Genomic DNA, 26,956 nt, shown 5'->3' with positions numbered 1-26,956 from the left:
AGAAACCTAGGTACCAAGTCGAAAATCCAAATACAGCATCAGGAGCCCAAACACCTGGTTAGAATCCAAGTCCCCAGTCAGAAAACTAAATATCATGCAACAAATCCAAATACCTCTTCAGAAACCCAAATATGTGGTCAGAAAGCCAAGTACGTGCCCAGGCATTTGTAATAACCGTGTAAGTGGGAGTCTTCATTTTTCTCCAGAACATGTAGCCCCTTTCTGAAATTCATCATAAAGCTAAAAAAAAATTAATTGTTTTATTTCAGTGAGGCTGTAGTGCATTTTTTTAATGTGTCTGCTGTAAATATCGCAGTGTGCCTGGGATATTTGAAAAAGTTTGAAGTTGCCCCTGGTCACAGAATCTAGGGTCCTGATTGAAAATGAGCAGAGGGTTGTGGAAATAGACTCACTGAAATTGCGTATTCAGGTCTATGAAAGACAGAGAACTACATCGGGGTGTTTCAGCAACCTGGGGGCTCCTCTTCTAAGTTTCTTAAATCCCCAGGAAAGGGTTTTCTTCGAGGACATGGTTAAAAGGAAATGAACTACTAATCTTGAGAAATGAAAAGTCAAGCTCAGAGAACGGCCTGACGGTTCGAGCGATCATAGAGTGCATGTTTTCTGTAGCTCCCATTTTCTACTTTATCCATAATTTATATGACGTGTGACACATAACTTGAAGCTAATGCGTGGTGGGGCCACCGCAGAGGGACAGAAAACAGTCGATGTGGAAGCCATGCCTGACTGTCACAGATGGGGGTGGGGGGCCAGGGTCTCAGCTCCTGGAGGGGGCGAGGGAGCCCATTGTCCGGGGATCCCCAGGGCTTACCCAGCGTGCACCGGGTCTCAGGAACTGCGTTGCTGATGGACGTGTGAATGAGTGGACGAACAGGCGTGGAGGATGGGGGAGTAGGGAGAAGACAGTTGTATCTTTGCATTCTTCACAGAGCCTGGGGCAGCACTTAGCACAAACAGGGCTGGCTACTTAAAACCCAGGGTCACTCGTTCAAAAGGCAGGAAAAAAAGCTTTTTTCCTTTCTTCGTGTTCTCTCTCTGGACCTTTCATGGTGTTTTGTGTGTGTGTGTGTGTGTGTGTGTGTGTGTGTGTGTTACCTTCTATTTAATGTCACATTCCCCCAGGCACTAGGATACTCTCACTGCCTTCAACTGGGCAGGAAGAGGGTGCGCATCCAGCCCCCATTCTCCCTGTTGAGGAGTGGTGGGGGGAGTCTCAGTTGCTGGTCGGGGCAGGAAGTGGACAGTCAAGAACCCAGCCGGGTGGAGCAGAAGGTGGGCCCGGTGTGAGTTGAGGGGCCATACCCCGGCACATGTCCCATTGCCCCACCAGAGTTCCCTCACAAAACACAAGTTCAGAGATAAAATTCTTATGACAGATATAGGTAGCAGTTACAGAGCATTAAACCCCAAGCACGAGGGGCTCTCTTCTGAGTGAGGGCCTGAGCACTGCTCTGCTCTTGTGTCCCCGAAGCCCACCCTGAGTATGAGAAGTGAGGGTCAGAGCCCTGCAGCGTCCTCCCCATGGTGACTGGCGAAGGACTTTCTTTTCCAGGGGAGCACAGCCAGAGCTCTCTTCTCTGATTCCATCATTAGTTTCTGGAAAGGCCTTCCCTGCCCACCCTGTCTGATGCTACCTATACAACTTCCAGCCCCAAGTTACTTTCTGTACCTCCGTTTTACTTTATATTGTCATTAAAGCACTTACCAGTATTTGGAACTGTGGTATTTACCCATTCTCTCACCCGCAAGAACGCAGGCCCCATAGGATAGGGATCCCGTCCCTCTGTCCCCTCGCACAAGTGCTGGCATGAGAGAGGCACCCAGTGAATTTTAGGTGCATGAATGAATAGTCCTTACATGACTTTATATCCTTTTAGGACCAAGCTGGATATAAATAAATAAATTAAGTCAACTAACACCTCCAAGTGTCTCAGTCAATTTTCAGTGATTTTTCTCTGTCCAACACCAGACTGGCTTCAGTGATTTCTTTCACTGATGTGGCCACATTTGTTTTGCTTTATTTTGTGGCCATGCAGCCCAATGTCTCAGGGGCTGTTGGTCCTCCTGAATCCCCGCTGGAACGCAGGGGAGAGCCTCATTCCAGGTCTGCACTGGCCCCAAACTGGGCCAAGACTGCACATTTCAGTTCACTCTGGGTTTCTGATAGCAGTTCTCTCCCCAACCCCCCATCCCCAGAATTCCTAAGAGCTAAGGGATGTGCCCACCAATCCAAGCCACCTACTAGCATTGAACTTCTGTGTCTTGAAAAGGGATTTGGTTTTGAACCAGTCACTGGGAGATGCGTTCTAAGGTGAGGCCTTCCCAGTCAATAAACCTGTAGGTGTCGCCCACCAAAAAAAGTAAATCTGACCTCAGCCCAGTCCCATGGTGATGCCTATTCCATCAGGGCAGAGGGGCAGCAGCTGGCAAGAGAGGCTCAACCCCCACCACTCCTGAGAGCCAGGAGGCCCCGGCTTTCAAACTCGGGCTTCACAGATCCACACATCTTTGTTCTCAGAGAAGAGAACCCAAAGTGTGTCTCCCAGTGAGTTCTGAGGATGAGGGAATTAGGAAGGGCACCATGTCCGCTTGTGAGATAAACCGACCCACCTGGTTCCACATAGTGGGAGGTGGCTCAAGTGTCAAGTGGCCCATGCCATCTGGTCTTCTTGGTTTTCTTCCAGCCTCTTCCCTGGAGATGGTTATGTGCTTTGCTTCTTACTAAACGTATCCAGAAGCCAAGGCAAGCTAGGAGGAGAAGTGGGATCTGGATCAGCGGATCCAGAATAGCACTGCAAAATTACCCAGCTGGGGCTTAGCTGACTGTCCAGACCCTGACGGTGGGATTTAGAATTGGATAGCATCCAAGCCTTTCTGTGATTTCATCAGCACCATCACGCAATAGGTTGTTTGAACACTGATATGAAAACCTGTTTTCCAACGATGCTGCAACATTTGATTAATTCTTCTGTATGGGATAGCAAGATGGCTAAAGCAAGCATTGCTTGCAGTTGTGATGAATTTGCTGAGTGTCAGAGGAAAATTGTCAGGCCACAAACGAATCATTCTTAGGTGCCTCATTTAGCATTCTGTCCATGTTTATACCAACTCTACACGAGCGCACACACACACACACACACACACGCAAAATATTCCACCTTGAGCTAAATGGATTTGACCTCTATTTGTAAAGTGTGCATTAGCGTGAAATGGAGGGGGGCTTTCTTTGAGGGTTCAGCAAGCCATCTAGCCTACAGGCTCTTGTCTTAGATGCCAGCCTTGGTCTTAAAGAGCCTAGTTTCTAAGGGAAAATTCATGTCATGGACATCTTGTTTCCAGGATTCAGTGTGATTCACTTTTCATTTCAGGATGATGTTGAGTCTCCTGTGTTATTCCCAGTGTGGACGTGGAGCAGTGACTGATGTCTAATTATTTGGAAGGGAGAGAGCTTCTCTAAGAAGGACATGCAATGTCAGAAGCTTCCGTTGCTTGGCAACACGTAACTTTACCTATGTTAAACTGCCAAAGGCAGTTTAAAGGGCTAAAGACGCCCATTCAGGCAATAGTAGATTACAAGGAAGATCTCGAAACCTGCCCCATCAAAATCACTTTCCACCATAGAAATAAACACCTAAGAGAGGGTCTGGGATGTGAGTGGTTGCATGTTGCACACCAGCAAACAGGGTGAGAAAGAAGGCAGTAGTGCCATTTTTCTGCAATCATACTGTGTACATGCCCTGTTAAAGTTGATTCGAATTGCTCATTCCTTACAATAAAACCTCCAACCAGAGACTCCCCTTCAGAATGTATGCCCCTGCAGCTTCCCCCATTTTTATGACTGTGGCACCTCACTGGAACCCATGCCAGCCCCTTCCTATCCAGCTAGTATGCCTCCCGGCATTCAGCTTCAGCCTCCAGCCTTGTGTCATGTCAGCAGCTGAGCTCATGAAAACTCTTCTATCCAATGAAGGAGGAGGCTGAGAGGTGCACCAATGGCTGGATCCAGGCACATGCAGGCTCCGAGTTCACAGAAACAGGGCCTTCATGTCCCGGCTGTCGGGAGTTCCTGTGAATGTTGCAACTCTCATTTCTTTTTGAAGTGGGTGTGTAAGAAGTGTGTCTGTTCATTGTGGCAGCCTGAGTTTTGGAGGCCCCACAACATTCTTTGCTACGTGGAAAGAGTTTTCTTTTTAATTCAGAAACAACAAACCTTCTCAGTCTCAAACCAGGCCAATCTTACAGTGTCATGGCAAAAAAAAGAAAAAAGAAAAAAAGAAAGAAAAAGAAGAAATTAAAACATGCAAAGCAAAAAACAAATAGAAAACAAAGAACACAGTGCAACAGTCAAAATCATGTTAACTTAATGAATTTGGGCGAAACTTAGAGTTAACATTTCCTTGAAGTTTGACTTCCATAAATCACCTGTCTTTTTCAAACAGCAGCCTCTGAAGTACAATCCAGCTTATTTCTCCCCTTTTGATCAATGCTCTTCCCAGGAATCAAACCCAGCTCTTAAGAGCATTTGTAATGAAAGCTAAAGACAGCTGACCACTAACTGGCCCTGAACACCCAGGTACACTCTGAGTTTGCCCACAAGGAAAAGTTATGGAGTCCACATGCTCCAAAGGGGACTCCATGTTCAAGGTAATCTCCCAAGTCCCTCTGCTGCTGCTGGCTGTGAGGCATCAATATCCTCCCACAACCTGGACTCAGGGGCTGCAGCCTCAGAGGACCAGCATCGTGGAGTTCAAGTTCAGTTCAGGACTTGAATAGTACATCCTTCAGGAAACCAGGGCACTGAAGACTGAAAAGCAGAATCAATAACATTCATGTATATTTTAAAGCCAGAGTTCACAAATTAGAAACCTTAGGAATTAATATAAGTACATGTACATGTATTTGTGGCTATATGTACTAGTTACAAATAAGAGACAAGAAAGGAGATATACAAATAGGAGAACGAAGCATATTCAAAAATGAATGTGGCAAAAGTTCAAATAAATGTGAACTAACAACAAAAAATATATAGTTTCTCGTTTCTAGGCATATTACTTCTGCTTTTTCAAAACCATTTCTCAAGTTATTGATAATAATATGAATTCTGTCCTTAAATTGCTTAATGAAGGAGAGTAAATTAATGTATTTTAAGATGATCTTTCTGTTTTTAAGTCCCGCTGCTTCCGTCACATTTACACCGGCACACACGGACACTTCCATCTGTCCCCATTCGTCATCACTGTGAGATGAAGCTAAGAGTTCGATTCACTAAGTTTTATATAGCCAGTACCATGTGAAACACGTGACTTGATTGAAATGTGTGGTGTGACTGCAATGGGAAGCAGTCGAACACGCAGCAGCAATACTGCACCATCACCATGACAACCAGTGGAAATAATGGCCCCCTTTGGGAATAAAAGAGATCTCAAATCCTGTTGCAGTCAGTAGCGCTGGCTGTCTGCAGTAGAGGTGGTTTTCAATGATTGTTTCAGAAATTCCTTATCAACAGAAAATGAACGAGAAGGGGAGTTTTCAGAAAATAAATGGATTTGCAGACAACTAACGTCATCATCAAAGTCACCAAAGAAAGCAAAGCAGAGACTGGGGAAGCTGAGGCTGAAGTAGCAAGGGCATTCCACCCAGGCTGCTATTCCAGTCGCTGTGAAAGCCTGGTGGCTGTCTTTGCCATGCAGAACACATCTCTGGGAATGCTGTCGATCTGTGCCTCCATCTTTTAAAGGCTTTCCATTTCTGTCTGGATTTTTTCTTTATGGGAGGCAGAAATAATAGTGAATTGAATGAAATGGAGTATACAAGTGTCTAGCACAGTCCTTGGCACATAGAAAGTGCTCTGTAAACAGTACTTCACATCAAATTCTTGGGACAAATGAAAGTGAGTGCCTGGCGCTGCACATAGGAAGTGTAATCGTCTTTTAAAGGAAAAGACGTGGCAGCAAACCATCCTCCCGACATGACGTGCTGCGTTGGTGCTTTTACGTCCCTGGTCCTTCTGAAAGACGCAAAATTGTGTTGGAGCTACTGGTGCACCTTTGTAAGGCCTGCACTGATGACTGCGCCACTGGGAAGGGCACTTCTTTATGAAGTCGTCATATTCTCAGGGAGACTGGTCAACCCATAGAATGTGAAAAAAAGAAGCTATGTGAAAAAAAACTCCCCCTTGTCACAGACAAGGAGAACTTGGTGAGGCTGGGCAGCTGCAGGAGCCTCGGTTTTTCAGATAACAGAACAGCGTAGAACTTGAGCGTCCGTTTCCCTTTTCGTTTTAGGAAGTGCTGTAGAAGAGGGCAAAGAGATCTTTCATATGAGAAGGGATTTCTGCAAAGCAGCATCGTGCCTGAAATAGCATAGTTCTTTACGCTGAGAGAGAGGGAAATGGGAATTTGGTGTTCAACGGGTTTAAACTTCCAGTTACAAGAGATGAACAAGTCCGAGAGCTCTGTCGTGCCACATCATGCCTGTAGTCACCGAGACTGCGTTGTACACTTGCTTGTTAAAAGGGTAAATCTCATGTTAAATGTTGTTACTACGATTTAAAAAAAAAAAAAGCCCTAGACTGTATTTGTGGAAAGGCACTAACCATACATGTGCTCAAAAGCCCTTTCAAGTTTTCTTCACTTCATGTTGTAGTTCAATTTAGTTTTGCTTTGCAAGGATCCTCAGAAAGTGTATCATCAGCAATGACTTTTATTTTAAAACTCAATGTGAACCACGGGGGGAAATCATGATCGACGTTGTTCATTGTGGTTTCTTCCTCCCTGTGGGCTGTGAATCCAACTTGCCCTGGGAGCAGGGTGCCCCCCCCGCTCTGTTCCTCGCTGAGCTCAGTGCACAGAAGCATTCTGCTTACCCAGCTGGGACTGCTGACTGCACCATCGAGCACGCGGATTGCACTGTTCTCAGCAGCTACACTGGATTATATGCCACCTTTCTTACTGACTGATTATGAACTTAAAAAAAAATTCACTCTGCTGCTGTGAATTATACATTTATTTTTAAGCATTTATTTCAACTCGAGATGAGCGGTCTCTCCTGTAAATTTCTCCCTGCTGGATCTTTGCTCTGGTTTCTGATGACATAGTGTGAGTGCCGGCAGCCGCGAGCCTCAGAAGGAAAATTACAAAGGGAATACCCAGTAAATAATGTACTGCCTTTTGCATCAGTAGCCTGCTTGGAAATGTTCAAATTATCAGCCCAGGAGACTCTAGTGCTGTGGACATGGGTCTGAACGAATTGATCACCCAGGGGCTACTGAGAACGCGGTGCTCTGTAAGTATCCATGGATGCACAGCGCAGACGCGGAAAGGGATCCCCAGAATGTTCCTTCTGTTGCTGGTTTAGATTGTGAGGAAAAAATGCATTTTCCGTGAGTCTTTAATTTAGTATTAAATATTGTTACTGGTTGATAATTTAGGAACGTCGCAGCAGTTCTATTCCTTGTCAACTCTGCTTGAGCCTCTCTCCCGGTTTGTAAAATGTAACATCCATTAGTTGGTGGGGTAACAATTTGGTTCAAATGATTTTCTGCCTGTTTTATGTCTTCTACTTCATTAAATTGATACTTAACGTGTAAGTAATCTCTCTTTCACCTAAAATAAAAGAGCTAAATTTTCTTTAAGCAAACAGAACATCCTTAGAATTTTGGACCCGCACCCTTCAACTAACATGAAAATGTTAGAGACATTTTGGGAAATATTTTATGTGGAAGCTGACTAACCAATGATTTGAAATGTCACAACACAAAATTGGAGGGGAGATTTTCTCTAGCTGCGTTTCTTTTCTCTCTCTCTCTTTTTTCAGAGGCATACTGCTTACAGTTTAAGACCATATCCTATCGAATGAATAGCCTAAGTTCCCAGAGACTGTATATTTGATAAATGCTCAAATTGTTTTTAAATTGCTAATGCTCCCATGTGGGTAAGCTCAGATATATATTATAGCTCACCTATGAATTTGTTTTGATACTTATGATGAGAACAGACTTCCTGCTGAGAATAAATATTAGATTTCATTCTATGTGGCGCTTTGTTTAAATCAGTTTATCCCCGAACCTTGGTTTCTTTCCTACAAAGTGAAGGAGGCCCTGTAAGCTCTTGCACTGCACTCAGAGGAAGAGTCATCCCTGGCACCATAAGAATTCCACCAAGCCTCACTCACTTGGGCAGCTGCCCAGAAGTGGAGAGTCTTTATGCATCTGAACTCTGCATGTACCATCATGAGTGGCTACAGTTCACTTTCGACATTTGCTGTATTTTGTTCACACTAAGAGAGAATATTTGACTATTTCATATTAGAGAAGCTAGGCTAAAACAACTAATCATGTTTCACCTATAATGTGAAAGGGCTTCCATTATCTTCTAATCAACTTATGTTCCATCGCAGTTACTCTGTGTGCAGAGAGATCTGAGTGTGTGTGTGTGTGCGCGTGTGTGTGTGTGTGTGTGTACTCTGTGTGCGACATCACATGGAAACCGGGGAAGGAATGCATTTATAGAAGTGGGAAGTTCTCAGGAAGTCTTCAGCTTTAGATTTGCTTTCACACTGAGCACTTGGTGTCAGTGTGCTGGAGAAAGGCTGATAGTAAGTAAAGTGTGGGCACAGCTAGGGTGCCGGAACTTTCCTTGCGTAGTATTTTATCCCAGTCACGCACTGAAGGATTCTGGACATTTTGTCAGACCCCCATTTTAATGGAGAATTATATCCCTCCACTCCTGGAATTGTTTCTTCGGGGCTGTTCAGTGCTGCTGTGTGGTTCAGTGGCCTGTCCTCGTCCCCAAAAGTGCCTCCTACTTCAAAACCCCAGGCCAACCCCTATCCCAGTGCACAGGCAGGGGCTGGCAGGTGCTCAGGTCCCCTGTTCCCTAAGGAAACTCCTCATAGAGGCAAATTAAGGATTATGCCCTCCCTTTTCTGACCTAGGGGTCTCCCATGGGATGGTGACATGCTCTGGGAGATAAGGTACGGGAAAGTTCTCAGTATCAGGAGCACAGGATGCTGTGGAAGCCAGCCACACGTTAGCTGGGCAAACGTAAGAGAGCACGCTGTCATCTGGAGTAAGGGGCATTGGAAACATCACTGGGGCCCTATGGGTTGAGAAGGCTGTGGGCTCACCTGGTTTCTCCTCTCTCCCGTCCCTCATCAGTAAACCCCATGACCCTTTGGCAGTAGCAGGGGAGATGGCAGTGTTCCCTCTCGCCTGATCTTTGCAGGCTGGAGGGCTGTTCTGTCGCTGGCTCTGCTCATACTTGGTAGAGCACAGCCACTGCCTCGGGAGCACAGATCCAGGCTGTGCCGAGGCAGGACTGTGAGCCCCAGTCGTGGGGACCCCCGGGGCAGCCACGGTCTCAGCCATCGCCCCCGCTGACAGCCAGAGCCTACATGTCTGTGGAGGGAAGAGCGAAGCTGTCAGCATGAGTATGTGCTTGTTCAGCTGACCCTGGACTGCTCCTGCCTGTTTATTTCTGGCTGTGACCTCAGGGTGCTGAGGGCATCGAGGGGGAACAAGGCTATCAGGAGGAAGTGGGCGAGGACAAAATTATTTCGGGGGAGTTTGTATAAATGTGGTCATTTGCAGGGGAGCTGCCTAGGGAGGGGGCAGGGAAGACACTGCTGTTCAGGAGGAAGTCAGTAGTGGGGAGCACCCTCTATCTAATTCCAGGGGCCCTACCAAGCAGAACAGGTGCCAAGGAAGGAAGATGCAACAGTGCATAGGTTGGCAGGAAAAGTTAGTGATACCAGAAGGGTGGATACAGGAAGGGCCAGGTTCTGCTCCTGGCTGCCGGAGCCCTGTGTGGCACATGGCACAGGCTCAGGCAGCCATGTCTGAATGGCTGAAAATGATCTGATCTGATGAATCACGCAATATCAATTGGTTTTGCAATGATTGGGAGTCATATGTCTTTTTTTTTTTTTTTTTTTTTTTTTTGAGACAGGGTCTTGCTATGTCACCCAGGCTGGAGTGCAGTGGTGCGATCACGGCTCTTGACCTACTGGGCTTAAGCAATCTTCCTACCTCAGCCTCTCACATAGCTGGGACCACAGGCGTGCACCACCATACCAGACTAATTATTTTTATTTTTTATAAAGATGGGGTCTCACTTTGTCACCCAGGTGAGTCTTGAACTCCGGGCCCAAGTGATCCTCCTGCCTTGGCTTCCCAAGATGCTGGGATTACAGGCATGAGCCACCGTGGCCGGCCTGGAGTCATATGTCTTATGGATGCTGGGTTTTGTGCCTCTGCAGATGTGCATGCACAAATATACCATTTACAGTCCCGAAGAGCAGAGTGGGCTGTGGCTCAGACACCGGGTTCAAATCCTGGCTTCTCACTTCCTTCCTGACCTCGGCAGGTGACTTAACTGCTGTAAGGTAGTATCTTCCTCGTTGGTGAGGAGAGACATAGCTTAGATGATTCTTATAAACCACTGAGCACACGCCTGCACACGAGTGGGCCCCATACAGTGTAGCTGCTGCTGTTGCGACTGTTTCCTTCTCTGTGTTTTCCTAATCACACTGGGTGGTTGTCATTTTTTATTTCATTGGGAAAAAAAAAAAATTTAAGTCAGCTGTACTTTGGGAAAAGAGATGTTAAAAAATGTTTTCCAATACATTAAAAATATTAGTCGTGTTGATTCTTTTAGAATCACGCTGTATAACTCTTACTTTAAAACTATGCTCTGTTATATTCATCCTGGTAATAGTGTTTAACAAAAAGGAAAAAGAAAAAAAGTAGCATAAGAATATCCGTGAGCAGTTTTTAAGTGTGAAATAATCCTGAATAGCTAGAAAATTCAGAGGACATTTTGCGACATGCGTTTGTGGCAGTTCACGCGCGGACATCAGGCTCTGGAGTTCTGCCAGTGTTTTAAAATTAGAACTAAAGAGATGCGCTCCAACTTAATTAGTATAAATGTTGCCATGCAACTTCTAATAATGAGTGTAATTTGCAATACATGCTTACCATGTAATTTAGCACAATGGGACCCACAGACTGTAGGACTAGTGTTTAATCAAGAGAAATGATTAATACAGAAAGGAACAAAGTTTAGCAATTGGAAGCCTTTGCAAGGGCCTCATGGATGCCCATTGGGATGCTCCCATTTATATCACCCCATTGGCAACACCCCACCCATTCCCGCCCCAGAGCATCTGCCAGGACCACAGAGAGGAAGCCATGTCATCTACTTAGCTGTACGACAATTTACACGAGTGGGAGCCTCAGTTTCCTTCTCTGTAAAATGAAGGTGATAATGGTCCTAACATCTTATTGTTGGGGGGACTAAATGGGTCAATGATGTAAAGCACTTAGAAAGGGCAAAATGTGCTGCGTGCAACAAATGTTATGTGTTAATAACGATGATACTACCCTTATGATCATCTTTCAAGAGTCATTCTCCATGGGGTTCTTGGATGCCAGGCTGAGGAGGGTGCCCTTCATCCCAAAGCGCAGTACATGTTGGTCCTGGGGTGATTTATCTTTATTGAGGTAAAATTCACATAGCATAAAATTCTCCATTTTGTACATTCACAGTGTTGGGCAGCCATCACCTCTACTTAGATACAACATATTTTCATCATCCAAAATGAAACCTGAACCCACTAAGCAATCAATCTCCATTTCCCCCTTCTCCCATGCTGGCAACCGCCAATCAGCTGTCCATCTGTATTGATTTACATATTCTGGATATTTTCCATAACCATCCAGTATGGGACCTTTTGTGTCTGGTTTCTTTCATGTAGCAATTTGTTTGAAGTTCACCTGCTCTGGAGCACGTATCAATATTTCATTCCTTTTAGGCTGAATCATATCTCATTAAGTTACTATGTTTTGTTTACTCATTCATCAGTGGATGAACTTAGGTTGCTTTCTGCCACTTGGCTGTGATGAATTATGTGCTGTTACGATAGTCATAGATGAGTTTTGCCTTGATCGTATTTTCAGTTCTTTTGGATATATACCTAGGAGTGGAATTTAAACATCATTCTATGGTTAAATTTTGAGGAACCATTAAATCTTTCCATGGTGGCTGCACCACTTTAATTCTTACCAGCCATGTCTGGGGGTTCTAATTCTTCTACATCTGTTCCAACACTGGGTTTCCTTTTATTTTTTTCTAAATTATAGCCATCCTAAGAGGTGTGAGGTGAAGTGTGATTATGGTTTGGGTTTGCATTTCTGTAATGAATATTGATGGTGGGCATCTTTTCATGTACTTTCTGGCTGTAGGAATGGCTTCTTTGGAGAAGCGTCTATTCAAGTCCTTGGCCAGTTTTTTGGGGTTATTTGTCTTTTTGTTGTTGAGTTGTAAGGGTACTTTATGTATTCTAGCTACTACATCCTTATGAGATAAATCACTTGAAAATATGTTTTCACATTCTGTAGGTCATCTTTTCACTTTGCTGATGGTGTCTTCTGATGCACAAAAGTCCTGAGATGATTCTAGATAGAGACTGAGCATAGTGGTGAAAAACATTGCATCATAAAGGGAGAGACTACTTCCTCTCTTCGTTCTCTTCCACCCTTCCGTATACCCAGAAAGAAAGGCTCAGCTTGGTGCTGGTGTGGCCTTAACATCCATCTAATCCTTGCTCATCTACCTTTTTAGCAAAGAGAGAACAAGCTCTAACCCAAGAGCCTTACACAGGGCCAGCCAGGAAATTCATAGTCTGTCTTCCCCATCTTCACTGATGATACCCGGCCTCCTATTTAAACTAATGACAAAGAGTTTTAACATAATGTATTTGATGTTTAAAAAAATGGGTGAGTGATATGATAAGGCCTGTGAAGGTGCTAAGAGAATAGCAGAGTATGAGAACTGCAGCTGGACGCCTCTGGGCGTCCCTGAGCAGGTGACAGATGGGGGGTGCCCAAGGACCCTCAGTCTGGTGATGGGATGTGGGGCAGATGGAAGACGCTGGGCAGGCCGGCTGTGAGCCAGCAGCTGGGCAGCCATTACTGACTCCTCAGTGTGATCCAGGAGTCATGGAGTCATCCTGGGCACCATTCCCCATTCTTTCTCCCTTAATCTTCTCAGCTGCCCAGTGAGCTGAGGAAGGCCTTGAGCTTCAGGGCTGAAGAGAAAGAAGGGAAAGGTGTGAAGGTTGGCTGAGAGAGGAATGTGGCAGGACTTGGTGAGGAATGGATGTGAGGGATGACGGGGAAGCAGGGTCTAGAAGGATCTGGAAGGATCCATGGCCAGTGAAGGGGAAGATGGACAGACACGGAACTAGAAGCAGCATTTGAGAAGCCTCTTCACGTTTTTCATAGCTTGGCCTGTTTGAGTTCCCTGTGGCTGCTGTAGAAAATTACCAGAAATTTAATGGCTAAAACAATAGAGGTGTGTGGTCTGACAGTTCTGGAGGCTGCAAGTCTGAAGCCAAGGCATCAGCAGGGCCGTGTTCCCTTTGAAGGCTCTGGGAGAGATTCTTCCTTCCCTCCTCCAAAGTCCGTTGGCTCCCTCAGTCCCTGGCATTCCCCAGCTTGTGGTTGCCTCCCTCCAGCTTCCACCTCCATCTTCACGTGGCCTTCCTCTCAGCATACATGTGTGTGCCACCTCCTCTTCTTATAAAGACACCAGTCATTGCATTTAGGGTCCACCCTAATCCATGATGACCTCATCTTAACTAACTACATCTGCAATGACCCTATTTCTAAATAAGGTCACATTCTGAGGTTCCAGATGGTCATGAGTTTGGGGGACCCTGTCAACCCCCAGTACTACATTGTTTGCAGCTGGCCGATGATCCACTCCCACTGAAGGTCTTGAGGCATGACTGACACCATTGAGTTTCCCAAAACCAACCTGGTGCATCCACTTTTACTCTGAAGTTCTGACCTCAATTGGCATTGGCACCGTCAGGGTCCCTGGATATTTCACAGAAGAGTGGGGAAGCAGATTTTCACAGACAAGTTTCAACCTGAGCACAGGAATTGTACACCTAATCACCTAGTCAACTTGTAGGTGCCTCTCAGGTACTTAACGTTGACTTGAAAATCATTGCTTAATTTAGGTCTGTTTCTTGTCTGAACTAAATAGAATCCAGGAGGCTTATAGTCTCTCATGCTTGCTAAATTGTGTTTTACTTGGTTTCCAACTAAAAATGAGAGATCAAACTATACTTACGCTATGTTGATACAGAGTTCCGTCTTTATTGCAAACTTCACCGCGCGGAGCTGGAAGACGTCTGAGTGCAAGGATCATGTTTTTGTCTTTGTTTGCCTGACTCTGCTAGACCTGGGGTACAGCAGCAAAGAGACTCATAAACATTTGGGGGGATAAAAGAATAGAGAAAGCATAGTCCGGGTGAATGAAGGGGCCTTCCCTGCACCCCAGAGATGGTGTCAAGTCCCACAAAAGACTCTTTTTTACCAGAAGAAAAGTATTTCTGTCATGGCTCAGCCATAAAGTATTCTCTCTCCTCCTTCCAACCCCCCCCATTGTCATTGAATTTCAAATAAAATGATACTCTTTGCTCAAAAGCGACACCAGAGTTTGATACAGCTCAAGTACAACTCCACGGCTCCTAGTCAGGTCAACTCTTATTTGACCTGAACATTGCTAAGCACAATTGAATAAACTCAAATTCTCACTGCCTATTTCCTATTTTCCTATTACCTGATTTTCTAGAAGATCGTGACATTTATTTACTTTGAGGTTTCTCTCTCTCTCTTTTTTTTAAGTAACCAAGAAAGCGGTTCTCTCTCAAAAGACATACAATTCTGTGGCTCTACATTGATAAATATTTGAGGGGATGTGGCTGAGTGTTTATAGAGACCTGGGTTGGGGAAAAATACTGCTCAACTCCAACCTTTTTTCATAAACCTTTTGGCTAGTTCATTCACTCCTTGAACAAATATTTATGAAGCACCTATTTTAATGACGCAAGGGTTTTTCCAGGTAGTCCAGAATTAAAATTAAGTTCTGAGTGGAGATGTTTAGAATCCACAAACCACACAGTGTTAACCTCTGTTAGTGCCAAAATAATCCATGGATATTATTTGGGTAGGGGGAGGAGTTAAAATAAATATTTCCAATGGATTTTTGGAATTTACAAAATGTGTGTCCATTTATCCTGAAAGGGGATGTTTGTCTGTTTCAATAGAGCTTCCCATACTTGTCCTGATAAAATCTTACAATGTTTCAGAATAATTCCCACGTCCTGTGAGCTATGACCCTGGAGATGTGGGTTTCTGAAGTCTGGTTGCTTTCAAACTGCTGGGATTTGAATTCAGGCTCTGCCGTTTTACCAGCTGAGCAGCCTTAGGCAGATTACTTAACCTCTCTGATCCTCAGTGTGCACAGCTGGAAGGCAGGCACCATGAGAGTCTTGTACTGTCTCAGAGAGCTGCTGTGGGATCAGATGTGTTCTGCAGAGAAAGCACCATGAAGACATTATGCCCTGATCAGCATCTGCATCTTGACTTTTGCTCATCTGTGCGACTTGCTCGGCTTCTGTACATGACTGTCTCTGAAATAAGAGGGCACCTTCTGCCTCGCACACCTTGTTCCTACACTGATAAACCTTCCTACATCCCAATACTGACTTAGGGATGGAACCCCGAGTTCTCATCACCCCTGCTGCTTACAGGGGTTGCACTGGGGCTCGTAGTCAGCTTCCTCCAGGAAGAAGGCATCTCTCACCACTGGGGAGGCACAGGAGGCTCCACGCCACATGTGCCTGTCTGCAGAGTCCCCTGCCCAGGGTACATGCCCTGGGAAAACTGCCCAAGGGAGACAGTGCATCCAGCGTCTCTCTGCAGCCCTGCTGGCTCGTCCACCCTCGCCTCCCTCCCTCCCTCTCTCCCTCATTCCCTCCCTCTCTCCCTCCCTCCCTTTCACCCTCCCTCCCTCTCTCATTCCCTCCCTCCCTCCCACCCTCCCTTCCTCCAGGTGCCTTTGCAGCCTCAGGGCATTCACGCTGCACCTCTGGCCTCCTCCTGGAGCTTCTGGAAGGTAAAGTCCCTGGGCTGCCGAGCTCTCTCTGGACCTGAAAAGGCCTCCCATCAAGAGAGAGAAATCCTAGAGATTCTTAGCAAAAGTTTCGGTAGTCAGGGTTAATGTCAAAGAGCCAGTCCTGGGTTTCTAAACCCAGTTGATCAATATCCCCTTTATTCTAGTAGGTCAGGGGACTCTGGAGTTGGGGGTGGTATTTCCTGGGAGACAGCCAGCCCGGGCTAGTGGGGCATCCTGCCTTTGCTTTCGGTATGGGAAGGAGCCTGACACACCTGGTCTTTCTCAACTCCTGCAAGTCACATCTTCCCAGAATCTATTGTGCTAATTCCGGCCAGGACTCAAGGATGTAAGAAGTAGGAGACGCAGGAGCAGGGGCACAGAGCTGCCAGCCCTTTCTCAGAAGCACATCAGCTGAATAAATGCACCAAAGCCTCCAGGCATCCAGCCTGTGTCCTTATCCTGCCAGGGCCCCTGCTCCTCCGGTCACTGATGAATGCAGCCAGTCAGTCAATCAACAAACCTGCATGAATTCAGCACCCAGTGCTAAGCCCCAGAAGTGACAGAGAGACAGAGAGAGGAGTCTCTGGTCTGGCTGGGGCTGGGTTACTGTGTTTCCTGCAGATCTTACCAGGAGTGCACCTTGTCAGTCAGAGGTTGCTTGGAAACTCAATCCTGGAGGCCCAGCTGGCTACAGTGTCACTTCCACCATGGTGCTGGCTGTCACAGCAAGCCACAGAAGCACCTTTTCTCCTGGCAGCCGGGAGCTGCAGCATCCAGGCGGGGTCTCACTGTCCAGCAGCCTGCACATTCTGGAGGTTTATATCTTTGGGACTGAAAATTGGGGTCCCCTTTAGATTTCCATCTCCTGCTCAGGAACGTCAGTGTATAATAAGAGAAATAAAATGGATTTTGTTGCCTTCTCGTTTGGTTGCCTTTGAGCCGACATATTTTAAAATGTTTGTTTACATTCCAGAAAAGGGTACAACATCAACGGTAGGTGAGCTTGATTTTCTGTTAATTCCTGAGAAATCAGGGATGTTTTCTTGCGTTCGTGAACAACTCGGGGAGAGCTGAAGGGTGCGGCAGCTTCTGTGAGACTTGGTCTCTGCTTCAGGGCACGGAGCTGACATTTGCAAAGACCCCTCTGTGCCAGCCAGGGCCAAGGGCCTGCTTCTTCCCTATGGAGCTTCCCCCGAGGTGCAGCGAGGTCACTATTGTGCCTGTTTTACTCTGAGCTGGAAAGAGCTGGCCCAGAGCTACACGGCTCGTGGACTGGAGCTTGGGTCGTCCTGAACTTGTGGCCCAGGCTCTTCCCAAAGTCTGTGCTGCTAGGAAAACAGCTATGCCCTGAAAGATGCTGAAAAGAATTCAGCCGCTTAGGTTTTAAAACTTGGGCTTTCCCAACTCCTTCATTGTTTAAATATCACCAATGAAATGGAGGAAATTTATTTAGCACATTATTGTAGTCTCGTTTCATATGAAGACAACGAAATTTCTCTCTTGTTTCTGAGTGGTTGCCTCACCCCCCTCCATGGCCAGGAGTCAGGGGGACATGTGAGTCACTGTCCAAGCCCTGAACCTTATGAGAGAAAGCAAGCAAGACTGATAATTACACCGAGCAATGACCATGAGCTGAGATGGTCTGGAGCTAACGGGGGCATGTGGTCCCCCTATTTATAGAACATCTTACAGTGATGAGGGCCATTCATTCATTCACTCACTTACTTATTCATCCCTCAAGTCCTTCTGGGCAGCCCCTGGGTGCCAGGCCCTTTGCTGGCTGTAAACCAGGCCGACTTGTCCCCAGCCCTTCCAGCCTGGATACCTGGGTGGGGGCGGTTTGTAGCCCCCCTGTTCTCACACCAGAGATTACTTCCCATTTTACAGGTTGCCAGATGTACATGAGTGCCCAGATGTACATGGCAGAGCCCAGGGACTCTGAAGCCCGGTGGTCGAGGTATGCCCAGCCTTTGCTAAAGACAGCAGAGAATAGCTTGGCTTGGGGAATTGAAATTTTTTCTTGCCTGAGAAATACAAGAACTCCTTCCTTTGCCAGGGCACAGATCCACAGATCCCATCACCACCATGTCAGCCAAGAGACCATGCAGTCCCCAGCCCAGTCCTCTCTGCCTTTTTCTCTATGCTACTTCCTTCTCTCAACTTTAGACCCCCAGCCACAAATGTCAAACCTTGTTTTTTTTTTTTTTTTTTGGAGACAGAGTCTCACTCTGTCGCCCAGGCTGGAGGCCAGTGGCACGATCTTGGCTCACTACAAGCTCCACCTCCCGGGTTCACACCATTCTCCTGCCTCAGCCTCCTGAGTAGCTGCTGGGACTACAGGTGCCCGCCGCCACGCCCGGCTAATATTTTGTATTTTTAGTACAGACGGGGTTTCACCGTGTTAGCCAAGATGGTCTTGATCTTCTGACCTCGTGATCCGCCTGCCTCGGCCTCCCAAAGTGCTGGGATTACAGGCATGAGCCACTGTGCCCTGCCTTAAACCCTGTTTCGTTAAATAGCTGGTAACCCATCCATTAAGCGGAAGGCAGGCAGAAGGTTCGTGTCCCAGGAGCCACCCGTCTTCCTGAATTGCCACCCCTGTCCTAAGCATGACACTTCATTTGTACATACTTTGAGCTATAGTCTCCAGAAAAATTAATATGTATGGAAGAATCGATTCCCTGGGAAGAAAGCCAATTTCCTAAACATGGCATGCGGTTTGATGGGTAATTCTGTCTCTCATTCTAGGCAAGGAAAGTCCATTTGGGTGTTAAATGTCTTGGCTGGGGTAGAGATAACAGACCCACAGATTGTAAAATTCCAGGCTGGGACATGGTGTGAGGATGACTATTGGGAATTCAGATGAATCTACAATGCTAGTTCCTAATTAATCACTGTAACACGGCGAGTGAATGGAGAGGAAAAACTATTTAAGAACAAATATTTAGGCATTGGTGAAATGGTTATTTAAGGGAGTGCAGCTACCAGAAACCACGTTTCTAGAGTGGTCCTGCAAGGATACTGGTTGAGGTGACTGGGGGACCCCGGAGGAGGCGCGAGTTAGGAAGGTTCTGGGCATGGCCTGGGCGCACCAGGCGGGTGCGCGGTAGACGTTCCTGTGGCTTACCCGACGGTGCCACCTGCTGGTCACCTCTGGCATAGCACCCGGGCTTCAAGTTTGGCGCATGCGCAGACGCGCCCCCGTACCCCGACCCGATCCCTAATGCTTCCAAATTCAGGTGCTAAGTTGAGCCCATAAAATGCAAAGTTATAACACCATTTCACTAGAAATTCCTTTTGGGACACTCCTGTCGCTCTATGCTTCCTCTATCTGTCCTATTGGGCTGTGAGCATCCTAGGGGCTCCCCCCTCCACCCCAGGAGGGTGCCATGGCTGGTACCCAGCCAAGCTCAGCAACTGTGGGTGCCTCACATGTGCTAGTTCACAGGCGATGGCCTAAACACCTGGAATGTGGCTGTCACTGTCCCCCTCCCACCAGCTCGGGGCAGAACCTGGGCCAGAGAGTCCACCTGTGTCCTCACCCATCCTAAGGGTGGAAAGTGTCCCAAGATCAGAGAAGGGAAAAATCTCTAAGAGACAAGTGACATGCCCAGGTTGACAAGATAGAGAGCCTGGGTGTGAACCCAAGTCCACCTGTCTCCTGGCTCAGAGTGACAAGATTGTGAGCCCGCATGTGAACCCAGGTCCACCTGTCTCCTGGCTCAGAGTGACAAGATTGCGAGCCTGGGTGTGAACCCAGGTCCACCTGTCTCCTGTGTTGGGGCTCTTTTCAGAGTGCTGGCCGCCTCCTGGAGCCTCCCAGTGCAACTCACCCTTGCAACTCAAGGGTGATTTTAGGGCAATAAAATGCTCCGGGATGGCTCTGACCTATTGGTCACTCAGGAGTCCAGCAGCTTCCTGGCCAATACACCAAACTTCTCCTTGCCCTGTGCCTGTGAGGTCTGGCCCATCCTGCCCATAAGCCTGAGCTAGTAAATATCCATGTCACCTGCTACCCTTGCTTTGCTGAGAAGCCCCAGATGAAACTCCTCACCATGGCAGCGAGGCACGCCCCCAGCCTTGGGAGAGAGGCTCATGCCATCAGCTTTGTCCTAACAGCTGTGCTGTTGACCGCCTGGGTTTCTGCTCAGCTCAGGAGTGATTAAGGTGCACCTGCTACTCGCTAGGCATGGACGAGGCATCATTTCCTGTCCTCGGGAGCTTCACAAGAGCAGAGATGGGGACTAGCTCTGGTGGCATATTCAGCACCTAGAACACCTATGTCAAATACAAGGATTCCAGAAAATTTTCAAAAGGTTGGCACCAGCCACTCCCCACAACCCTACCTTGAACCCACTGAAGTCTTTTTCAGGAGAGTGTGGTCTCCCAATTAGACTAGAAATCCCTTGAAGGCAGCAAGGTTGTCGAATCTTGTGAATTAAACAAGGCCTCCTTCCCTGCTCTGTGTCCCGAAGACACTCAGTAAATATTTGTTAAACAAATAAACACATTTCTACTACTGGCTCTTGGTCACTAAAATCAGCATTTCTTTAAAAATTCATGAGCGCCATAATGCTTCCCACTGCGAGAGCAAGCCACGTTATGAAATTGGCATGAATTTTCTATTAAAGAGAAGAGTATCTATTTAATAAAATACTCCCAAAGGGTAGCTTTTTGGGTTACTGCTGTGCTACATTATAATTTTCTATAATTACATGGTGTTGATTGTAGCTTACCAACAGAGTGTCAGTAAAGAAAAACGTAACCCTGGAACTGTATTACTTCAAGTGTGTAGCCTTACCAAATGGAAACTCATCGGTTAGCTGGGTCGAGGGTGGCAAGGAGAATGTTCTCCTCTGAAGTAGTGAGCAGAGGAAACATAAAGTTGCCCTCCAGCTCTCAATGTGTGCGGTCAAAACAAATAGCCGAGGGGGTCTGTTAGGAAACCTGTTGGGATAATCTAGAAATGGAGGGAGAATCCTATCTTGGAGCACCACTGGGGGCTGCAAGTAGAAAGGAGTTTGATGGACAGCAGCTTTAAGGGGCAGCACCTGCTGAGAAAAGCAATCCTTTAAACCGTCGCATGGTAGACAGAGGAGGGATGTGCTATGATCTGAATGTCTGTGTTCCCCCCCAGATTTATATGCTGAAATCTGATTGCCAATGTGCTGGGTTGAGGAGGCGGGGCCTTGGGAGGTGATTAGGTCATGAAGGTGGAGCCCTCTTGAATGGGATTAGTGCCCTTAAAAAAATAGGCTACCGGGGACCTATTTGCTGAGGACACAGCAAAAAGGTCTCTGAACAGGCAGAGGGCCCTCCCCAGACACCACATCTGCTGGCACCTTCGTCCTGGACTTCTCAGCTTTCAGAACTGTGAGCAGCTTCTGTTGCTTTTAGGCCACCCAGTCTAAGATATTTTGTTATGGCAGCTGGGCTAAGACAGTGTGTAGAGGGAGTTTTCCGAAGGCAGGGCTGTGTTTGTTGTGTTCACCTTTGAATGCAAGTAGGTGCCAGTAAGTAGTGGAATGCATGCATGTGTGCGTGCAGGAGGCTACCACGGACTTAGACAAGACCCGATGTGCCCCTGCCTCTGCCATTCTCTTGATGTGTGCCTCAGGCCAAATTGCCTGTCCTCTCTGGGTCGTGGTCATCTCTGCTCTAGAAAAGGATTCTGATCCTCCTTCCCAGACTGGCTTAGCATAAGACTAGGGGCTGTGGAATCACTCAGTACATAATGTCCGTGGGCCGCAATCAGCTCTGCCTGAAACATCCCTTGGCATTGGATCTGGCAGCATTCAGGCTGAAGGTTGGTGGGAAGCTACTCTTGCCCCCAGACTGGCTGGCAAAGCAGGAGATGCACCACCCTAGCAAGTCTGATGAGGACCGGGGTTATGGCAGGGACCCCGGCCCCACAGGTCCCCTCCAGGCACCGGCAGAGGGTGCATCCCCTCACAGCTGGGGTGTCCAGGGAGGTTGTGAAGCGGCTTCTCTGAGTTATAAAATATGGAGCGTTCTCTCCTTACTTGCAATTTGGGGTCAAATGTTCTCCCAAACAACCGGAGGAGCAGTTATAAATAATGCATGCACATTGTTTGGCCCAATTAACATTCTTCAGAAGATGGGGGCAATTCTTTGAACTCTATTCCTTCAAACGGCCTGTGTCGAGGGGGACATTGACACACCCCTGTTGGGCTGGGCCAAGCTTCTGTCCTAATTAGATATTTACACAAGAGACCCAAGCGAGGAGGGTGGATTTATTTTTAATAAAAGAAGATTAAAATCTGTGTATCTGCAGCATATTAAGGAAGACTGAACCAAATTAAAAATCCTCCCACAACTTTGAATAGTGGGGGCCTGGAAAAGGAAGCATTTCACTTGGAATTTACTAAAACTTGTTGCTTTGAGTCAGGAAGAAAAAAAATCAGCAATCCCCCTTCCCCCGTCTCAACCCCAACTTCACCTGGGCTTGTTGGCGTTGCCAGTGAGGGCGCTGGGGGTGGTCAGCGGAGCCCTCTGCACTTGATGAGCCACTGTAAACCCAGACCCTGCGGCTAGGCGTCCATTTGTGGAACTGCAGCCCCAGGCTGGGAGGAAGGAGACAGTGGTGGTGACATGGCTGGGAATGGGATGGGGTGGGGGCCACCCTGACACTCTGCAAGCTCAGGGACCAGCCCAGAGGGTCACACAGGAGTGCAGGCCACACCCAGTCTTCCCGAGAGAAGACAGATCTCCAGACTTTCATGCGGACTCCCCTGATTTTAAATATTTCAAACTAATTTAAAACCTTTGTAAACATATATACTTCCTCTTCCAACCCAGAAATTCCACTTATGGTCGTTGACCCCAAATACATGAAGAAATGTGTCCACAAAAAGACCTGTACCCAAGCGTTCATAGCAAAGACCTATACCCAAGCATTCATAGCAGCTTTGTTTATAAGAGCAAACTAACGGAAACAACTCAAATGTGTATCAAGAGGGAATGTGGCCAGGCCTGGTGGCTCATGCCTATAATCCCAGCACTTTGGGAGGCCAAGGCAGAAGAATCGCTTAAGCTCAGGAGTTCAAGACCAGCCTGGACAACATAGGAAGACCTCTTTTTTTTGGAGACGGAGTCTCACTCTGTTGCCCAGGCTGAAGTGCAGTGGCGCGATCTCGGCTTACTGCAAGCTCCACCTCCTGGGTTCACGCCATTCTCCTGCCTCAGCCTCCTGAGTAGCTGGGACTACAGGCGCCCACCACCACGCCCAGCTAATTTTTTGTATTATTAGTAGAGATGGGGTTTCACCGTGTTAGCCAAGATGGTCTCGATCTCCTGACCTCATGATCCACCCGCCTCAGCCTCCCAAAGTGCTGGGATTACGTGAGCTACCATGCCCAGCTGACCTCATCTTATAATTAAAAATTGGCCAGGCATGGTGCCACATGCCTGTAGTCCCAGCTACTCACTTGGGCCCAGGAATCTGAGGTTACAGTGAGATATGATCTTGCAACTGCACTGTAACCTGGGGGACAGAGCAAGACCCTGTCTCTAAAACTAATAAATACAAGGGGAGAGCTGGAGAGCAGATGGCAGCACAGTCACATGACTGTATGCTGCTCTGCAGTCCAAAGGAATGGGCTGCAGTGCCCATGAGGAAGCGGATGGGCCTCGAAGCCTGTGGCACTAGAGGAGCATTAGGACATGAGCTGCATGGTTCCACTTAGAGGATGTTCAAGGGCAGGCAGAGGCATCTTCTCTGGAGGTGGAGATCAGAATGGTGTGGGCTTCCTGGGGTTGCAGGAGGGGACTTTTTGGTAGACTGAAAAGGGACAAGAAGGAAGTATCTAGGATAGTGACAGATGTTCCTCCAGGGGACTAGGGCGTGGACCATATGGGGGTCTGCAGCAGACATTTGCCCAAACTCATCACACCATAGGCTTAAGGCCTATGCACTTAACTCTATGTAATTACAGCTTTTCAAAAAGTGTAAAACTTTCAAAACACAGAACAGATCAAACCTAGTAATGTAGGTCACATTTAGTCAGGGGACCCCAATTTGCAGCTTCTGTTACAGTACATTTTTACCCTTATGTTAACTTGGGACCCGTAGCCCCCAGGTGGAGAAACATCCTTCACCGCCAGCCATCCATGTGGTGAGAACCTAAAACTACTCTAAAAGCATGTCTATATTTTTAGACCAGTGCCACTATGCCTGGCCAATTTTTTTTATTTACTTTTTTAGAGATGAAGTCTTGCTATGTTGCCCAGGCTGGTGAGGAGACAGCTCAGGGTCCAGGGAACAGTGTGGGCCAGGCTGATGGCGGTGAGCAGAGGGCAGTTCGGTGGCCTGGGAACAGCACACAGGTGGCCGAGATGTGTCGGTCCCTGGGAGGTTGGCACAGCTCAGAGGGGACCACAGGGACAGGCAGAAAGGTCTCATCCCACCAAATCACTGCCCACCCAGTGGCCCCCAGTCATGCTACTGTTTTGGATTTGTTGGTATGACTTGCCTTTTCACACAGGTGAGAGGAGCAGACTCACCTTGTTTAGCCCAAAGTGGCTGAGGCACAGCAGCTTCCTGCCTTCCTGCCAGGGAGACCTGTGGCTGCTGTGGAGCTGGTGCCACCCTGGCCTTGGCTCCCTCTACCCCAGACCAAATACTCAGGGGTTCTGTGAGGTCCCTCCCACTCCTCCTTTACCTTGGAAGGGTTTAGGAAATGTGGGCGGAAGATGAGGCACATCTAGGAAAGTGTGAGGCAGATCTCGTCATGCACACGCATTGAGCACCTGCTGTATGCAAGTCAGACTGCAGAGCTGAGGGGTCAGAATGCCGGGAGGAGACAGCCCAGCGTCCGGTGAGCAGCGTGGGCCAGGCTGATGGTAGTGAAAAGCAGGCAGTTCGGTGGCCTGGGAACAGCACCCAGGTGGCTGAGAGGTGCTGGTTCCTGGAGAGGTTGGCACGGCTCAGAGGGGAATGGATCAAAAGAGTTTGGCGGGGCAAGTGGGGCCAGCATTAAGAACATTAAGAAGAGCTGGGAGCTACAGAAATTAGAGGTAAGAGGCCTGGTACGCTTGCTGGAGGGGCCAGTGGGCACATTGTGAGGGCTGCTGCCTGAGCTGGCCTCAGAGGAGTCTGCGTTCAACTCCAAGGGCAGTAGGATCGGGTGAGGATTTTTTCTTTCTCATAGACATTTTTTAGAGGAATTTCAGGGTCACAGCAAAATGGAGTGGAAGGTACAGAATTTCCATATGCCCTCTCCACACAGGCACAGCCTCCCCCACCATCAACATCCTGAACTGGGATGGGACATTTGGTAACTGGATGACCTACTCTGGGACAACGCAGTTACCCAGAGTCAATACTCTATGCCACGCTCAGCCTCAGTGGCCACATTCTGGGGGTTTGGACAGATTTACGGTGACCGGGACCCGCCAATGTAGTATCCAAGGAGCTTCACTGCCCTAAAAATTCTCTCTGCACCGAGACTTTTAGAGGCACAGAGGCTTTCACTCTGAAAGCTGCAGGGGGCAGTTAGAGGGGTCAGGCTGGAGGCTGTGGACAGGAGGTGGGTGGGCCTCCTCCGCCAACCTGGCTCAGACACCCACTGGGCGTCCTTCCACAAGACAACCCCCTCAGGGCTCCACTTGGCCTCCACTCGGTCGTGATGCGTGCTTCGCACCACACGCAGGGACAGGGAAGGGAGAAAGCACCCGGCATGAGCCCGCAAGGGCCGTGACACAGGAGGGTCTGGCACAAACTCGCTGGGCTTCTCATGCCCACAACAGATCCAGTGCCTGCCCTGCAGAGCCCAGCAGCCCAGGCTGAGAGTGGAAAGTCACAGAGCAACTGAAAGGGGTGCCTGTTCTGGAGGTGGTAGGAACTTTGGGGCGGGGGGGCATAAGAGTGACTTCTGAGACCCGGCGTCCTCCGAAACCTCATGTCTAAATCTTCTTGACTCCAGCTGGGCCAGAGGCTCCCTCCCGGCTGCCGGATGCTGCTCCTGGCAGTGCTGGTCACAGGCATCGGACCCCCAGGGGCTGGATGGACCACATCTGCACAGCAGTTCCAACTGACTGTCACACACGTTACCATCATCTCGCAGATCTGTGTCATCCTGACTCTTAAATTTCCTGTCTTGTGGTCCAATCAAAATAGGTCTTACTGATCCAGCCAAAATCTATATTCATGAGGCTTTGACGATGCAGATGTTTCCTGCTATTCCTAGAGCAGGAGGTGGTGTTGGCTGAGGCCCTGGCCAACAGCTGTTCCCAGAGGAGGGGGGGCTGAGAGAGACTCAGAGGGAGGAGAGGCCGCCTCCCCACAGCCTCCATCTCCTCTGTGACCAGGGACCCTCACTCTCCTCTGCGGAAGCCTAAAGCTGCTCCCGGCCAGTTCTCCCAGATCAGCACCTTCAGGAGACCTCAAGAGTTGAAAACCAAGACAGTCAGAAAATGGGGGCTTCTCAGCCTAGTGGGGAGTGCTGAGCCCTGGGCTCTCCCACCCTCCAAGCCACTCCAGTCCCCATCTCTCACACTCTCTGTGTCTCTGTCTCTCTCTCTCTCTCACACACACACACACACACACACTCACACAGCACATACAGATAGACACACAGATACACAGCGTCTCAGCGCATTTCTACAGAAATGACTAATGTGCACACTGCACCAGGGAAACACCAAATTGAAATCAAGGACTCCAGTGGGTCATGAGCTGAGGGTGCATCCACATTGAAATCAAGGACTCTAATAGGTCGTATGCTGAGGGTGCATTTTTTCACCCCAGGCATTGGGGTATCCCCCGGTCCCTGGGCCCCCTCTCCCCTCCCAGCCCCAGACAGGATCGTGCAGCAGTTCTAGCAGGACTTGGGAAGCTGAGAGGCCCGACTTCCAATCCCAGCCCTACCCCTTGCTCGCTGCATGACTTGGGTCCATTGCTTGGCCTTTCTGAGCCTCAGTTTCCCCAGCTGGGGGAGTGAAGATGG

General features: G+C 48.0%; 1 protein-coding gene across 3 annotated transcripts in view; it reads left to right on the top strand.

Moving 5' to 3' along the window:
• The window catches only part of PTPRE (protein tyrosine phosphatase receptor type E), a 179,847-nt gene that overhangs the window by 85,240 nt on the left and 67,651 nt on the right, over window positions 1-26,956 (top strand). Inside the window, exon 1 of one of the 3 annotated variants that reach the window (XM_055245593.2) lies at window positions 6,854-7,305. The exons of the other annotated variants lie outside the window; for them this stretch is intronic. The gene's annotated coding sequence lies outside the window, so the exon portion shown is untranslated. Of the gene's footprint in view, window positions 1-6,853; window positions 7,306-26,956 lie in introns of those variants that run through there. 3 annotated transcript variants of the gene reach the window in all.

This window comes from Symphalangus syndactylus, chromosome 2 (assembly GCF_028878055.3).
Source record: "Symphalangus syndactylus isolate Jambi chromosome 2, NHGRI_mSymSyn1-v2.1_pri, whole genome shotgun sequence".
Taxonomy (NCBI): domain Eukaryota; kingdom Metazoa; phylum Chordata; class Mammalia; order Primates; family Hylobatidae; genus Symphalangus; species Symphalangus syndactylus.
This window is presented reverse-complemented; position numbering and strand designations above follow the sequence as displayed.